This window comes from Eriocheir sinensis, chromosome 53, assembly GCF_024679095.1.
Source record: "Eriocheir sinensis breed Jianghai 21 chromosome 53, ASM2467909v1, whole genome shotgun sequence".
NCBI classification, from domain to species: Eukaryota; Metazoa; Arthropoda; class Malacostraca; order Decapoda; family Varunidae; genus Eriocheir; species Eriocheir sinensis.
The window spans coordinates 3480225-3493717 of NC_066561.1; the positions used below are offsets into that span (position 1 = coordinate 3480225).

At 45.1% G+C, this 13493-nt stretch overlaps 1 long non-coding RNA gene across 1 annotated transcript; it reads left to right on the forward strand.

Annotated features, from left to right (window-relative positions):
* The first annotated feature begins 717 nt into the window (after positions 1-717).
* LOC126983200 (uncharacterized) lies at positions 718-9091 on the forward strand. Its single transcript, XR_007735619.1, has 3 exons — positions 718-923; positions 5408-5579; positions 7721-9091. It is a non-coding gene; the product is annotated as an uncharacterized LOC126983200 (long non-coding RNA).
* Positions 9092-13493: the final 4402 nt, after the last annotated feature.

A 13493-nucleotide genomic window follows, 5' to 3' on the forward strand; every position in this document is an offset into this window, starting at 1 on the left:
GCACTAAATGTAATGATAGACAAATTGGAGATGAACTTCATGTTTTATTACAGTGTCAAAATCAAGATATTGTTCAGTTAAGAAATATGTATATACCGGAATATTACATAATACACCCAAACCAGTTTAAGTTTGTTGATTTAATGCAAAGGAAAATATAGAATTGTTAACGAATTTAGCAAAATTTATTAACGGTTTGTTTGGGTTGTTTAGATGAATTTGTGTTTTGTTACATTTCTTAGGAGCTGTTCTCCATACTCTGTAAGAGTCTGAGCAAATAAATATATTCTATTCACACACACACACACACACACACACACACACACACACACAGCTTTACACGTCTTTCTCTCACATTTATCATTTCCTACTCTCAATTCAACTCACAAAAACAAATGCATATATAAAAAACGGAGTAGCTGAAGAGCTCGTTAAGAAGATTCGCTTCATTTGTTTTTCGCTCCGAACCGCCCGAGCTCGTTCACTTGCAACAAATACTCATCACGCATGCCAAGATTATAAGACTCCAGCATAATAAACGTCCAAGAGAATCATGAATGTCCAATAAATAAATTAATGAAAGTAATCAGAATACGAAATTATATCTCGATAGCCAATTTCTCACAGCCTTACAATGCAATCACGGTTCGTAAAAATGGAATGAATCACCAAACTGTTTCACTTTCATTCCCCAGCCCCAGCCCCCCCACTCCGCCCCTCCCGTGGTGCCCCCAGCCCAGACCCCGCCAGCAGCCCCTCGCGTGTCGCCCCGTCGGTGGCGTGGCAGGCGTGGCGGGCGGTGCGGCGGGGACGTTCTGCAGCAGCCGTCCCCTTCCAGACGCGACGAGGGACTGGCGGACCCTCAACGGACCCACCGCGGGACGTCAGCACCCACGGAGGCGATGCGACGTCCCCCACCTTCCGTGAGCATGAGAACAAGCAGGCAGGTGGGTGGTGTATATATGGGTGAGGGTCATGCTTAGTGGTGTAGGGGGAGTGTGGTGGATGATGGTGTAGGGATGAATGCGGGTGAGAGGTGGGTTTAGTGTGAGGGCGAGCATGTGGTTTAGTGCAGGGGGGCGGTGGTGGTGTAGGCACTGTAGGGGTTAGGGCAGCTGGTAGTGACGTAGGGGTGGGTTTTGGGGAGGGTGGTTTGCAGTGGTATATGGGTGAGGGTGACTTGTAGTGGTGTAAGGTACGATAGTGGGTGAGGGTGGCGTGTGTAAGGGTGAGGATGACGGGTGTATGATGACGTATGGGTGAGGGTGACTTGTAGTGGTGTAAGGTACGATAATGGTCAGGCTGGTGGTGGTGGTGGTGGTAACATTATATAGACCATTTCAATCATTCACCTTCGTTATCAATGTTCGAATTTCTATCTGTCTAAACCTTTGACCCCCTTCAGCCCTGTATCGTCCTTTTAAACTCCCCTAAATGGGATGGTCATGGGCAGGTCTTTATTTCTTAATGGGCACGTAGGTCTATACTCGTTTATCGCAACCTTGGCATTACATCTCTCCTTCAGCAATACTTTCTCCTGTCGATCCACCTTATTCATGGTTTCCCTGACACCTCTCATCCTTCTTATTTAACTCATATACTCGACATAAAGCATACATTTTGCATTCTCAAAGCATGTTCAAACTTCACTATACCCATTTCTCACTCTATTTAGCGTTAGTTAGGCCACACTTTGATTATGCTGTCCAGTTTTGGTGCCCACACTACAGAATGGACATCAACTTGCTAGAATCAGTTCAGAGGAGGATGACCAAGATGATTCAGGGGCTGAGGAACCTCCCATATCAAGATGGGCTAAAGCATCTCAACTTACATTCGCTAAAAAGACGAAGAGTGCGGGGAGATCTGATAGAAGTCGAAGCAAAATTCAGAAAGGCTATCAAAGGATTCATTATAGAAGATGAATCTGATGAGTGAGGTGTGGGTACAGTAAGGTAACAGGGTACTGGGGTGAACGCACGCACCGAAGGTAAACGAGGATCAAGCCTCTACCTGGAACCCCTGAAACTACACCTCACCCATCGTGAGTAGTGGAGGGATTCTGGAGCTGCCACTCGGCCTCTTGCAGTTTCCCGATGTTCTTATGTTCACTCCGCATGCTACACCTCAGTTCTTGTTGATGGGTTGTCCACCACTCCCATCCTTCCTATTAAATACGCACTTTCTCACATTCTGCATTCTCAAAATATGCACAAACTTAATTTCACCCATTTTTCACCACTCCGCATTCTACATCTCTTGCTCTCACGTCCATACCACACCTCTTCACCTCTTCCTTACTCATGCCAGCCTTTCTTGTTGAACCACATGCTCTCAAGTAGGTAACTGGTTTTTACTGCGCATATGTTTGCTGGTTGAGACATTCCATGCCCGTGTTTCAGAAGCATCGGTCGAAGATGGCAAGATTGAGCTATCCCTGAATCTTCCCTACACTCATGCTTGCATTTCTACCTCTCCTAATTCTCTTAATTGATATGGTCCGCCTTCCTTTCAACTGGCTGTCCCACGCTCCACCGTCCATGCTCCTGTACTTAGACATGCTCCCGGCTATGTAAAAAAAAGTTGGAAAGTTTCATTTAGTCGGCGCAACATCTGTGGTCATGTGCCGGAGAGAGACAGAAGGGGAAGGAATTATAGGAGAAGGGAACAGATCCCAGGAGACGGGACACAACCCCCGATTAATACCTGGTACCCATTCACTGCTGGGTGGACAGGGGCGTAGGGTATCGGAAAAGCCGCCCAAATTTTTCCACTCCGCCCGGGAATCGAATCCGGGCTCTCTCGGTTGTGAGCCAAGTGTGCTAACCATCGCGCCACGAAGCCCCCCCGGCTATGTAAACTCTTCCACATTCCATCTTATACCGCAAGCAGCCACACTGTCTACACTTACTATGGTGCTGCAAGATGAATCACTTGTCTCTTCTCAAAATAATAATAATGATAATTTTTGCACCTTTCTTTAGTTTCCTTCCTATAGAACTCGCCCACTGCTTTCTGCAGATCACTCTTACCTTTGGCCAACAGGACAGTTTCAACCACAAACTTGCCACTAGTGTCTACTTCACGACATTCATACAAGTTTTGCAGTGCTACCCCACCTTCGCATTCATGTCAGTCATATACCCATCCATGTTTTTTTTTTTTTTTTTTTTTTTTTTTTTATACGCCTATAGCGCCGGTAGACTTGCTTGTGGGGCCTGGATGATGTTCGGCCCCAGCCCGTCATGGCACAGGCAAGTGTTTATAGTGGCGCCATCTTCTCTTGGCTCATGCTGCCCCCCGGAACTCGTCCTTGATTCACTTGGACGGTTTCCTCTAGAGTCCGGGTTGATGGGTGGTCTTCAGGACAGCATGTGGGTAGTTTTAAGCCACTCGGCGGTGATTGAAAAATCCGAGGTGGTAGCGTGGGGATTCGAACCCGCGTCGTTCATCACGTGGTGAATGTGGGCCCAGCACGCTTCCAGTCAGCCACCGCCTACCCATAAATGTAAATATTAAAAAGCCAGACATCACACACTAATCCCAAAACACTTGTTCTTTATTCTACCTACATGGACATTTAGGCTCTAGCTGCTTTATAAAAAAAAAGTGCTATTTCTTTTGATAGATAATTTTTTAGAGTATCCAAAGGAACTTCTTGTCTGCAGTAAAATTTCTTAGTCACTGGATGTGAGTTTAGTGCTGTTTCATCCTTCACTGTGTCTGGATTTTCAGTAAGAGTAAAGTCAGTTTCATTCATCATCTCATCAAGGCTTTTCCTGGGACATTTCTTGTTCGCTCTTTTCTTGAAAAATGTATGCATGTCTAAGCTTGTTTCTTGTATCAAATTCATTGTTGATTTTTTTTTCACAAACTTCTCATTAACATCAACACCCTTGTGAAACTTTACTGATTCTTCACTTGCGTATTGAATGATGTGCATAAGCCTGAAGTATTTGAAGTTTGTATTTTTTTTTCAGCTTTATAATTCTTCCTGCTACTTTTGTCATTCCTGTTATTCTGTCTCTGCCAACCTTCCCATCTACACTCATCCATTGGACACTGGTGAACATTAAGTTTGAAACCCTTTCTTTTCCTCTTTTAAACCGCTCATTTATTCTTACCTAAATAACACCTTCCATGCCTTGCCATAACACACTCACCTCCCTTCTCCACACACCTTCCCTGATCCTCTTTAAAACTTTCACATGTCCCTCCTCACACTCATCCATTACTCCATCAACACCCAGACAGGCTGCTGATGGAGTACACATTGTATCTACCACTCCAAAGACTCCCAGACTCGCCCTGCCACCATGAACAAGGCTATTACAGTGCTCATTCACAGAGGGACTTGATCCATCACATTGTTTGATTATCTAAAAGCACTGAACACAAAAATATTAAAAGACTTTAAATCACTCTGGTAACATCAACTCATTGCGCCCTGCCTGGTGGATGCAGCGCCCCTTGACCATTACTTTATCCCCAATAAGATGTACTGAGGTGTATCATGTGAGGGCAGGCTTGGCTTGCCTTCCCTTCCACAAAAAAAATGGTTCTCAGAAGTGTTTAGTTGCATTTATTGATTGATTGTGCATCTCATATGTTGCTACTGAATCTGCTATGGAGAAAATATATTACATTTTTTTTTTAAGTGTGGTCAGTTAATTACCAGGGGCCGGGTTCATCAAGCCACTACAAGACCGGTCGTTGGTATAAGTCTTTAAATAAATTTGTCCTCTACGAATGATTTTTGTGTTAAGGCCGCTCCGATGACAGTGAATGAAGTACTGACCTGGTCGACACTTCTTTCATTGCCATTGGTTCGCCTTAAGATCAAGAGCGTTCCTAGATGATGGAGTTACCAGAAGACTCACCAACAACAGGTCTCGTCAGTGGTTTGATGAATCCGGCCTCTGCACAGTAAGTAGTTATGTAGCTTAAAAGACACTTAGCCCATTGTGCAGCACCACGGTACCATTGACCTTTGTGGTGTGTGTATCTTCATTACATGCCATTTATCTTAAGTAAGGCAGGAAGTCATGGTGTGTTGTTGAGATCCATTTAGCGAGGAGAATTTTGCTTATCTTCTTTATGAATGTTTGTTTAATAATCCTCCAGTTTGTTGCATGGCTGATCCTAAATTTGTATGCTTCCTAACTGTTACCAATTACCCATTGGCAACTCTGGCAATCTCCAACCATCTGTCAGTCAGGATAAAATATTAAGGAAATAACTATGTGTGTAGAAATGACAAGTAGCAATGGAAACCCAGTACATTCAGAGTATTCAGTTTATTGAATTCCTTGGGCAGACAATACAGTACATATTTAGTTTTAATGTATTAATGAATGTCATTTTCTTGCAATCTTCTGCGTGTGACTCCTCTTCCTGTGCCCGGCAGGTGTGCCTCAGAGCCTCCACACAACCAACAGGAAGGGGACGCCTCAGGGCAGCAGCGTGGCTGGAAGGGAAGATACAGCGGTATTCAGTTACTGAAGTGGACATTTGGGGAGTCTGTCCCTGTCCAGTACAAGTGAGCTGCTGAACAAACCTGCTGCTCCTCAGGTGTAAAGGTAATGCCTTGTTGGGGCTTTAAACATAAGTGTCTTCTCATAGTGTCTCACTAGAATGGCTCCGTTAATCCATACCCCAATCAATCCATCTCACTCCTTAGTTTTATTTTTCAAGCCTAGCTGATTAAAGAAATGGTAAGACAGTTATAAATTACAGTACTGTCTCCAGGATTGCGAGTTTCAAGTTTGCGATTCACAGAGTTTGCGACAGGGACCAAAAATTTTTTTATTTTTTTATTGAAAACTGAAATTGCGATATGACTCGAAAGGAAAAGGAAAAGGCTGCTAAAACCAGGCTTTTTCAAACCTTGTTGTGGTCCTTGACTCCCATTCTCGCTCTTACTCACCCCCTGGGGCTTTCCATTGGCCGCGGGAAGCATGGTGAGTGGGATCCAGGCAGCCAGGTGCATGTGTGCGAGCAGCCCCGACCGTGCACTGAGCCCGAGCAGCTGACGGGCGGCTGATGATGGCAATGGTGATGATGGGTGTCGGTGGCATGGCCCCTGCATCGGTGCAACACAAACGGCATTTTCACTGGGGCACGTGTGTGTGGCTGTGCCCATTGTGGGCCCAGGCTCCCCAATTTGCCAATTCTCACTTTCCACATGTTGTGCAGAACCTCTTTCCTTTCTTCCATCTCTTCTTTAAAAAAAAAAAAAAGAGATGGAAGAAAAGAAAGGGGTCCCATGCAACATGTGGAAAACAAGCATTGGGAAATTGAGAAGCCCAAACCCACAATAAACACAGCCCCCGACAAAAACACCGTTCAGGCGGCGCCAATGCAATGGCCACGCCGCCGACACTCTTCACCACCATCGCCATCATCAGCCGCCCATCAGCTGCTCGGGCCCAGCGCATGTCCGGGGCCGTCTGCACACATGCACTTGGCCACTTGGATGGGTGGCCAAACGCAAGATGTCGACAGTTTTCAATTTTCCCCATAAGAATAATGGTTCAAAGTTTGCGATTTCAACGTTTGCAACCAGCAACGTCAACCTATTTATTGCTAACTTGGAGACCGTACTGTATTACAAATAATATGACTGTCATAAACTAATGAGTGTTTGGCACATGTTCAGGACTTCAAGCACTGAGAAATATTTTGAGTAAGTTGCTCAGAACATATAAGTGGTTGGTGGGATAGAAAAAATTAAACAGGTTACATGACTTGACAAAAATCAGTAGCGACTGGTATTTCAGGAACCTAACCCCCGTCAGTAATGAGGGAGCACTTAGTACAGTCTGGTCATGCAGATGGTGAGGACAATGAATTTGGAAAGTATCACATCCCTTGGTTTAGTCCATTCATTTCAGCTGGATCCCTACCTCCTAGCCAAGCAAGTAAAGGCACTGCTGAGGGCTGATGGCAGGCGTGGCCGTCTGATATCTCCATTGCCCAACACACTGGCCTTGGTTAAAAAATATTAATATATCTTTACTTAGCTCATCTGTAACGAAAGATGGCTAAATTTTGTTGACATCATTGGATGAAGCAGTGACTGTACAATGAGATCACCAATCTCAAAACTCGATAACATAAAAAACGATTTTGATGAGCAGAAGTCAGAGAATTCTCTAACAATAACACTTTTTACTTAGTAATATTTAAATCAGTTATGGAATCAGTTTTACAAAACACAGGTTCTCATACATAAAATCCTCCCGAATATTATGGTACTTTCAGATTTTAAATAAAAATTATACAACGGGAGACAGGTAAGGATTAGTAAGCACTGAGTGTTATTCTCCGATTCCTACTCACCATAATTTATCTTTTTGCCCTACCGAGTTTTGAAAATAGTATTATAGTTGTACAATCACAGTTTGATCCAATGATATAAACAAAATTTACATATCTAACAGATGAGCTAAGTAAAGAAATATGAATATTTTCTGAACCTACACAATTGTGTTAGGTGACGGAGACATCAGACAACCCTGGTCACCAACAGCCAATCAGCAGCGTCGTTACTTACTTGGCTAGGGAGCCAGTCATTTCTGGAAGGGATCCAGCTGAACTGAATGGGCTATAGCATAGTGCAGGGTAGGCAGTGGCAGAGTGGTAGTGTGCTGTGCCCACATTCACTGCGTGATGGACGACGAGAGTTTGAATCCCCACGCTACCACCTCAGATTTTTCAGTCACCGCCAAGTGGCTTAAAACTACCCACATGCTGTCCTGAAGACCACCCATCAACCCGGACTCTAGAGGAAACCGTCAAGGTGAATCAAGAAGGAGTGTCGGGGGCAGCATGAGCCAAGAGAAGCACATGGGGGACTTATTGCATTACATCACCGTGCAGGGCAAGCAGCTGTGAAGGGCTGAATGTTTGCAAAGGTTACCTAACTAGTTTACTACTATGGGTTTCAGAGGCCGTGTTCCCTTGTTTATCAGGAATAACTCTGCAACAAAGGGTTGTATCAGGTTCATACTTTGCCGGATTGTTTCAGACCTCTCGCTAATTTTTGTCACTATCGTTAATTTCCTTAACTTAAAATTCTGCATTGAAGAGCTGTCCTCCGGCATGAATGTATCGTGACGTCGCTGTGACGTCATTCCCTCGGCTCTGCCCCAGAATTACTATCACCTCGCTGACAGGTGATCCCACCGCTCCTGCCCCTGACAGTATTACTGTATTCATACAGCATTATCAAGATAGCATATTGATATTTAGGAAACGTGACCCTGCCAAAGTGTGCATGAGAAGCCTCAAAATTAGATCACTCGGTCAATCAACTGGGCACATGCCGTGGAGCAGCGTTGCCTCACCCACACTACAACGCCACTCACAGGGGTTTCCCCAAGTGAATCCCCATGCAGGCAGCCTTCCCATGCCATGTTTCTACTGGCAGGAAACAGAGTAAACTCTGCTTATAATAAGATAGAGAGCAAAATAAAATACTTCATAAATAATCCCTCTGGCTTGAGCTGTCTACTACTCCTGTAAGTTCATTTGAACTGAATTTTCATATAGTGTTTCAGAACAAGCTCACTTACTCGACACGAAGCCAGAGACATTGCTTTGATGCATTTCATAAAATGAGACATTGTTGCACAAATTATCATGTGCATAGAGTAGTGCATAAATATTTTCACTTTTCTACTTCAACTCCTCATAATTCTCCTTCATAATTCCTGCATTGTTGCTCGCATTGAGTTTTCATTTATTGCGTGTCAGAGCCTGGGAAGTGACGTCACAGCGACATCACGATACAATCATGCTGGAAGACAGCTCTTCGACGCGGAATTTTACATTATGTAAGGAAAGGAAGTGCCTTAATTATTTACTTTTGTTAATAAACAACAATGACAAAAAATTAGCGAGAGGTCTGAAACAATCTTACAAAATATGAATCTGATCACCCATTGTTACAGAGTTATTCCCAAAAAACACGGGAACACGGCCACTGAAACCCATAGCAGTTGACTATCACAAGTTGTTTAGGAATCTGAAGAGACTCCCATGGCAAACTAAGATCAGTTCACGGGAAATATCTGATACTAATTAATAACTCTTACCTGAAATTTAAGCTTTATTCACCTGCAACAAGTGAGCACTGCCAAGATGAGTCCAGGGTTGGCCAGCTCTCTCCTCACAGTCTTTTCTCTCACTGCTCTTGGGTTACTGGACACTATAGTCTTCCAAACAAGTCGAGGCCGGTCTGGCGTAGGCTCCCGCAGGTCCTTTCCTTCCCTCTGCTCTGCCACACAGGCCCAACACCTATCTCTTCCTCTCATATGTAAGCTATAGGTAACATATGAGAGGAAAAAATAGGTGTTGGGACTGTGTGGCAGAGCAGAGGGGAGAAATGGACCCGCAGGAGCCAATGCCAAAACGGACTTGACAATTTGGTTTCATTATAGGTGGACACAGTATTCTTCCCTTGCTTATTCCTCCATCCAACAGCAACTCTGAAAGGAAGACTAAATAAAACAAACCACAAAAATGTCATCTGCCAGCCCCAGTGCAGCCACTTACCCCTAGCAGTGACGTCACTTCAATTCCTCTGTGCAGCAACACTTTATGCTATCATGCCTCTTTCCACTATAGTTTAGCTTGTACCACCATCCTCTAACCTACAAAACATCTACACAGTTTCCTTAACCCGGTAGCAGAAGGGATCATGTTTCTTAATGGTCCCTCCAAGCGAGAAAAATGAGAAAAAATCACCCCTCACACAAACCATTTCATAATATATATCAAAGCATTTGTGATCAGATTATGTATAATTTTTTTTTTTTGGGGGGGGGTTTATATCATGCCACAAATTTGGCCCGTCACTGCTACACGGTAAAGCCACAGATTTGTCCCGTCGCTGCTACCAGGTTAAATACAAGTATCCCCCGCTTTACAATTGGGTTACGTTTTTGAAAAAGCAATCATGAAGCAAAACTATCAAATAACACACTTGGCTTGATTAATTGGGATGCATTACTGCACTCGTATTAAGTAGCCCCCAAAAAACTAATACACAATATTAGTGATGTTTCATGAACTGCACTGTATCTAAAGCATTACCAAAGTGAATATGAAAACACATCAACCACATATATAAATACATGAAGTAGCATAAATAAAGACTAAACAGATTGTACAAGCAAGTCAGCAGGACTGTAATGTGAAATGACCCATCTAAACACAACAAAGTGGCTACATAGTACTCACCACTTGAAGGGAGATTGGCACTTTGGAGTCCACAGCCGACCCTTACCAGCTGCTGACAATGGCTTATCTTCCATGCACAACTCAAGTTACTGTCTTAAAAGGGGATGTGTTACTTCACCCCAGTGTGTTCCCTTCCTCTATACAGTCATCCAGTGGGTTCCCTTCCTCTATACAGTCATCCAGTGGGTTCCCTTCCTCTATACAGTCATCCAGTGGGTTCCCTTCCTCTATACAGTCATCCAGTGGGTTCCCTTCCTCTATACAGTCATCCAGTGGGTTCCCTTCCTCTATACAGTCATCCAGTGGGTTCCCTTCCTCTATACAGTCATCCAGTGGGTTCCCTTCCTCTGTACAGTCATCCAGTGGGTTCCCTTCCTCTATACAGTCATCCAGTGGGTTCCCTTCCTCTATACAGTCATCCAGTGGGTTCCCTTCCTCTATACAGTCATCCAGTGGGTTCCCTTCCTCTATACAGTCATCCAGTGGGTTCCATTTCTATTTACAGTCATCCAGTGGGTTCCCTTCCTCTATACAGTCATCCAGTGGGTTCCCTTCCTCTATACAGTCATCCAGTGGGTTCCTTTCCTCTATACAGTCATCCAGTGGGTTCCCTTCCTCTATACAGTCATCCAGTGGGTTCCCTTCCTCTATACAGTCATCCAGTGGGTTCCCTTCCTCTATACAGTCATCCAGTGGGTTCCTTCCTCTATACAGTCATCCAGTGGGTTCCCTTCCTCTATACAGTCATCCAGTGGGTTCCCTTCCTCTATACAGTCATCCAGTGGGTTCCTTCCTCTATACAGTCATCCAGTGGGTTCCCTTCCTCTATACAGTCATCCAGTGTGTTCCCTTCCTCTATACAGTCATCCAGTGTGTTCCCTTCCTCTATACAGTCATCCAGTGGGTTCCCTTCCTCTATACAGTCATCCAGTGTGTTCCCTTCCTCTATACAGTCATCCAGTGGGTTCCCTTCCTCTATTCAGTCATCCAGTGGGTTCCCTTCCTCTATTCAGTCATCCAGTGGGTTCCTTTCCTCTATATAGTCATCCAGTGGGTTCCCTTCCGCTGTACAGTCATCCAGTGGGTTCCCTTCCGCTGTACAGTCATCCAGTGGGTTCCCTTCCGCTGTACAGTCATCCAGTGGGTTCCTTTCCTCTATATAGTCATCCAGTGTGTTCCCTTCCTCTATACAGTCATCCAGTGGGTTCCCTTCCACTGTACAGTCATCCAGTGGGTTCCCTTCCTCTATACAGTCATCCAGTGGGTTCCCTTCCTCTATACAGTCATCCAGTGTGTTCCCTTCCTCTATACAGTCATCCAGTGGGTTCCCTTCCTCTATACAGTCATCCAGTGGGTTCCCTTCCTCTATACAGTCATCCAGTGGGTTCCCTTCCTCTATACAGTCATCCAGTGGGTTCCCTTCCTCTATTCAGTCATCCAGTGGGTTCCCTTCCTCTATTCAGTCATCCAGTGGGTTCCCTTCCTCTATACAGTCATCCAGTGGGTTCCTTCTCTATACAGTCATCCAGTGGGTTCCTTCCTCTATACAGTCATCCAGTGGGTTCCCTTCCTCTATACAGTCATCCAGTGGGTTCCCTTCCACTGTACAGTCATCCAGTGGGTTCCCTTCCTCTATACAGTCATCCAGTGGGTTCCCTTCCTCTATACAGTCATCCAGTGTGTTCCCTTCCTCTATACAGTCATCCAGTGGGTTCCCTTCCTCTATACAGTCATCCAGTGGGTTCCCTTCCTCTATACAGTCATCCAGTGGGTTCCTTCTCTATACCGTCATCCAGTGGGTTCCCTTCCTCTATTCAGTCATCCAGTGGGTTCCCTTCCTCTATTCAGTCATCCAGTGTGTTCCCTTCCTCTATACAGTCATCCAGTGGGTTCCCTTCCTCTATACAGTCATCCAGTGGGTTCCCTTCCTCTATACAGTCATCCAGTGGGTTCCCTTCCTCTATACAGTCATCCAGTGGGTTCCCTTCCTCTATACAGTCATCCAGTGGGTTCCCTTCCTCTATACAGTCATCCAGTGGGTTCCCTTCCACTGTACAGTCATCCAGTGGGTTCCCTTCCTCTATACAGTCATCCAGTGGGTTCCTTCCTCTATACAGTCATCCAGTGGTTCCTTCCTCTATACAGTCATCCAGTGTGTTCCCTTCCTCTATACAGTCATCCAGTGGGTTCCCTTCCTCTATACAGTCATCCAGTGTGTTCCCTTCCTCTATACAGTCATCCAGTGGGTTCCCTTCCTCTATACAGTCATCCAGTGGGTTCCCTTCCTCTATACAGTCATCCAGTGGGTTCCCTTCCTCTATACAGTCATCCAGTGGGTTCCCTTCCTCTATACAGTCATCCAGTGGGTTCCCTTCCTCTATACAGTCATCCAGTGGGTTCCCTTCCACTGTACAGTCATCTAGTGGGTTCCCTTCCACTGTACAGTCATCCAGTGGGTTCCCTTCCTCTATACAGTCATCCAGTGTGTTCCCTTCCTCTATACAGTCATCCAGTGGGTTCCCTTCCTCTATACAGTCATCCAGTGGGTTCCCTTCCTCTATACAGTCATCCAGTGGGTTCCCTTCCTCTATACAGTCATCCAGTGGGTTCCCTTCCTCTATACAGTCATCCAGTGGGTTCCCTTCCTCTATACAGTCATCCAGTGGGTTCCCTTCCTCTATACAGTCATCCAGTGGGTTCCCTTCCTCTATACAGTCATCCAGTGGGTTCCCTTCCTCTATTCAGTCATCCAGTGGGTTCCCTTCCTCTATTCAGTCATCCAGTGGGTTCCCTTCCTCTATACAGTCATCCAGTGGGTTCCCTTCCTCTATACAGTCATCCAGTGGGTTCCCTTCCTCTATACAGTCACAACAGCATAGTAAATGGGGTTTCCAAGGCTGGATATCATGCTAGTTCAGTTAAAGGCACATCAAACCCTACTGCTGGATCTAACACCATACAAAAAATGTGATCAGGTTGGTGACGGAGCCTGAATAAAAGCTTCTAGAACAACCAACAATCCATACACTTCCACCAGATGATTAACACGGGATAATCTGTGTATTACTCTGTTAGGTGACTTAGGTCTGTGAAGAAGTGGCCAGCAATCACAGCTACACCAGTGGAGAAACAATTACATACTGCCCCAGCACTGGACGTCACCCGCCCCGCCCTCCACAGGACCAGAGTGAATTGCTACGTTACTCTACATCAGGTGCAACACTGATCACTACTCTGCAATTTTAGAC